General features: G+C 42.8%; 1 long non-coding RNA gene across 1 annotated transcript; it reads right to left on the bottom strand.

The window, feature by feature from the left end:
• Positions 1–2902: 2902 nt before the first annotated feature.
• On the bottom strand, positions 2903–4063 carry LOC141134613 (uncharacterized). The gene is made up of 3 exons (XR_012243236.1): positions 3858–4063; positions 3567–3700; positions 2903–3448 (listed from the first exon to the last, which is right to left on the bottom strand). It is a non-coding gene; the product is annotated as an uncharacterized lncRNA (long non-coding RNA).
• Positions 4064–4449: the final 386 nt, after the last annotated feature.

Genomic DNA, 4449 nt, shown 5'->3' with positions numbered 1-4449 from the left:
CCCCTCCTTAAAACCATTCTCCCACCAGTACCTAGGATTACTTACCGTAAAGCCCCCTCTCTGAAAAATAAACTTGCTCTGAGTAAACTCCCGTCTGATCAAGCCATTCCCAACCCCATCACCCTCATACCCTTAGTGGGCATGTACCAACGTAAAAAGACTCACCGCAAAACCTGTTCGTTTGTCCAGCATGGCAAAAAGTCCTTTTATTCTAAAGGTAAAACATACCCACTAGATCAGTTCTACAACTGCTCATCCGAGTTCGTTGTATATGGCCTAACGTGCCCTTGTGGGTTGATTTATGTAGGACGAACCATCTGAGGCAACGGTTTGGCCAACATCGACGACTCATTGAGGGCGGCAAAGACATGCACAGTGTCCCTCGTCACTTTGCTGAGCACCAAAAAAAATCTACCATTGGTCTTGAAGTTTGGGTCATCGAACAAATCCCTAAATCAATGACCCAAGCCGAACGTTTCAAAAAATTGTGCGCGAGAGAGACTTTTTGGATATATTGCCTTGATGTTCTCTCGCCCGGTGGCCTCAATGAAGGTATAGAAATAGCCACAGTACTATAGTTTTTTATGCTCCACATTTTATCTGTTAATATGGCTTATATTATGTATTCTGATGATACTATTATTATTAGTTTATATTTATATGTATATCCTTGTCACTTTCATCGCAGGTTTCATTTTTTATCTCTTTTTAATATATGGGGGTGGCGTTATGGCATTGGCATTATGTCCCGCTTTGTTCTTATGACCTTTGACCCCTTATTCCCCTCCTTCCCTCCCCCCTCTGCTTTTTCCTCATTCCTCCTTTCTTCCCTTCTTTCTTCCCCTCTCACCTCCCCCCTCCCCTCCTATATTGCCAATTTTACCTCCCTTCTTTCCCCCCCTCCCCTGTTTTCTTCCCCCCCTTCCCCCACCCTCTATTTCTCTCCCCCCTTTCATGATTGTTTTGTCTTTCTTCTTCTCTCCCTCCCCTTCCCCACTTTTCCTGACATGTGTACTCAGACATATGTATATACCTTTGCACCCACCCCATCATGGTCAGAACTATTTTTTTTAATTTTTCTTTTAATTTTTTCTCTCTCCTCCCCCCTCCCTCTCAGCCCATGGTTCCTTTATTATTTTAATTTCATCCCTGTTTTAAAAAAAGTCTCATTGTATTAGATTGATTGTTTTCTATTAGGCTTTTTTTATGTGCCATGATTTATAATTATATATATATATTTTATATATATATATATTTATTACTTATCTTTGATTGTCCTATTTTTACATATTATTTGGCTAATTAGATACACCTACCCAACATAGTATTTAATATGCATTCCTGTTTAACCCTTTCATGACTAAGACTATTTTTGAAATTTGGTGTTTACATGTTAAAATCCGTAGTTTTTGCTAGAAAATTACTTAGATCCCCAAAACATTATATATATATATATATATATATATATATATTTTTAGCAGAGAATCTAGAGAATAAAATGGCGATTGTTGCAATATTTTATATCACACGGTATTTGTGCAGCGGTGTTTTAAACGCAAATTTTTCGGAAAAGGGACACTTTCATGAATTTAAAAAAAACAAACAGTAAAGTTACCCCAATTTTTTTGTATAATGTGAAAGATGATGTTACGACGAGTAAATAGATACCAAACATGTCACGCTTTATAATTGCACGCACTCGTGGAATGGCGACAAACTATAATACCTAAAAATCTCCATAGGCGACGCTTTAAATTTTTTTTACGGTTACCAGGTTAGAGTTACAGAGGAGGTCTAGTGCTAGAATTATTGCTCTCGCTCTGACGATCGCGGCAATACCTCACATGTGTGATTTGAACACAGTTTACATATGCGGGCACGACTTCCGTATGCGTTTTCTTTGCTGCGCGAGCTTGTGGGGATGGGGCGCTTTAAAAATGTTTTTTTTCTTATTTTTTTATTTATAAATTGTGTTTAAAAAAGAAAATTTTTTTTGATGACTTTTACTGCTGTCACAAGGAATGTAAACATCCCTTGTGACAGTAATAGGTGGTGACAGGTACTCTTTATGGAGAGATTGGGGGGGGTCTAAAAGACCCCCGACCCCTCCTTTGCACTTCAAAGTATTCAGATCGCCATTTTCGGCGATTCTGAATACTGTGTATTTTTTAAAACCGGCGCCATTGGCAGCCGAGTAAACGGGAAGTGACGTCATGACGTCGCTTCTGTGTTTATGATTAGGAGGCTGGAACGAAGCCACTCACGGCTTCGTTCCAGCCTGTCCCCAGCCGCTGGAGGCGGCCGATTGGTCATCGGGCCTCCCGATGGAACGGAGGCCCGGTAAGAGCGGCAGGAGGGGGGGCGTTCCCTCCCGCTCCTCCGGTATAACAGCCGAGTGGCTTTTAGCCACATCGGTTGTTATACCAGGAAAGCCGATTGCTGGCTCTAAAAAACAGTACCAGGATGATGCCTGCAGCTGCGGACATCATCCCGGTATAACTCCGAAAAGCCGAGTATGCACATCTGCGTACGCTCGTCAGGAAGGGGTTAATATGTACCATGCATTTCTTCCCTCCAGCATTGTGTCTTTATTTTTATGCTCTTTTCCATATTCCCAAGCATTTTATTCCCTCATTATTGTGTCTGTATATTACTGCCCTTTTTTTCCACATTTACCCACCATTGTGTTTGCATTTTACTGCTTTGTTTCATATCCCCACTGGCCCCCCTTTTTATTTTCCTTTTTTTCGTGTCTCTATGTATGCTCTGGCCCCGCCCACTGTTCTTTCTATAATATATTAAAAAAAGACAGCCATCCAAATAGATCATACGGGTTGCCATCATCCCTGGATATAAAGAATAAAAAAAACCCCAAACAGGTAATGGGACTTTAACGGCAACAGAGTATTAAAAAAAGAATAATTTATTGATTGCAAAGCACACAAGAAAATTAAGTACAAAAATAAGCATATAAGCATACAGATGATAATAATAATCATAGAAACACTAAAAACACAAGCGTGAAGCGGTCATGGTATCTGTGTAGTCTTCCACATGGCCCTATGCCTTTCGGGATTTATCTGGAGCGTCCCTTCATCAGGGGCAATCAGTGGAACAACAATCACGCTATCAAAATGAGAAAAAATTATGTCAGTCAAATATTACATAAACGCAATGTAAACAGATATATTAGACAATTGCTCTATATCATAACAACACATGGCATAACAAAACCATAAAGAGGGGAGCATACCCAAACCCAGCATAGTTGGAATCTCCCTGCCACGGCAGCAGTGACGATCGTATCAGACAACAACACCCCAAAACCCCGAAGGGAAGAGGGGGTGAGTGTGTGTAGCTGGCCCCACTATATCCGCACTGGTCCACCCAGACAAAGAGGGTGAGCGATGCTCCCCAAAAAGGACAACACCGCCAATATAGATAGAAGCTGTATCAGAAAAATTAAATTAAACAAATAAGATTGTATAGCCTGATTCCAATGCAATGTCTATTTGAATAAGCACATAAATTTCATTAAGCACTAACGTAAGTCACAGATATCCTACCTTCATAAAGTAGGGGGCCAGGGGGAGAATGTGTACCGACAGGTAAACAAGAGGGACAGTCAGATCTGGGGCGAGCAGTGTGGTGCAGTGTTCCTAAATATTGCTTGAGCAGTGATCTGTCACATAGAAGAACTCTAAACATAAAGGAAATACAAAAAAGCTCAAAATCAATAGATAATTTGCAATATAGGCAACTAGGTAGGCTGTACCAGTAATCACACTCAGCAGCAAGCAAAGAAAGGGAAGAGGGTTAAAGATATGTACTTACAGCACAAAGAGGGGCTATCTCACATGTGTAAACCACAGAGCAAGCTGATCGTCCGTTCACTCCGTTCGTCACCATCGAACATACAGACACTCGCTCCCGGTCAGTGCGGTTTAAAAGGACAACAACAGGAGATGACGTCCGACGCGGCGCCACTAGAGTGGCGTCATCGCGTCAGTACGCCATTCTCCGAAGGTGGGGGAGAGACAAGGAAGGAGTCGCCTGTCGTGGGAGCGGCCATGACGTGCTGCCGCTCTCCACGCCATCCTTACGCAATCCGTCATCACAGTCCAGGGGCAGCTACCTAAGTTCCATAGGCTCCGCCCCTGGATACACAGACAGGGATCAAACGATAAACCCAGCTGTCTAACTGGGATAACGGGCACCATAGCAACCAGGCAAATTTGTTGAGAGGGGAGGAATCTAAGCAGTGACAAAAGAGTAAGATGAAACTAGGGAGATCAGATGAACAGCACATCAATGCGCATCTCCCTCAAACAGTGGCAGCGCCTTAAGTGCCCAGGAAAGAGGACCCTGGACTGAAGCTGCAGGGCGCCCCCGGCAGACAGGGGTCTGCGAAGAGAGTCCTGCAGCGACGGCCCACCGACGCAGGAAGAC

The sequence above is a fragment of the Aquarana catesbeiana genome, linkage group LG03, assembly GCF_042186555.1.
Source record: "Aquarana catesbeiana isolate 2022-GZ linkage group LG03, ASM4218655v1, whole genome shotgun sequence".
Classification (NCBI taxonomy): domain Eukaryota; kingdom Metazoa; phylum Chordata; class Amphibia; order Anura; family Ranidae; genus Aquarana; species Aquarana catesbeiana.
Note: the sequence above shows the minus strand (reverse complement) of the source record. Positions and strands in the feature narration are given on the sequence as shown.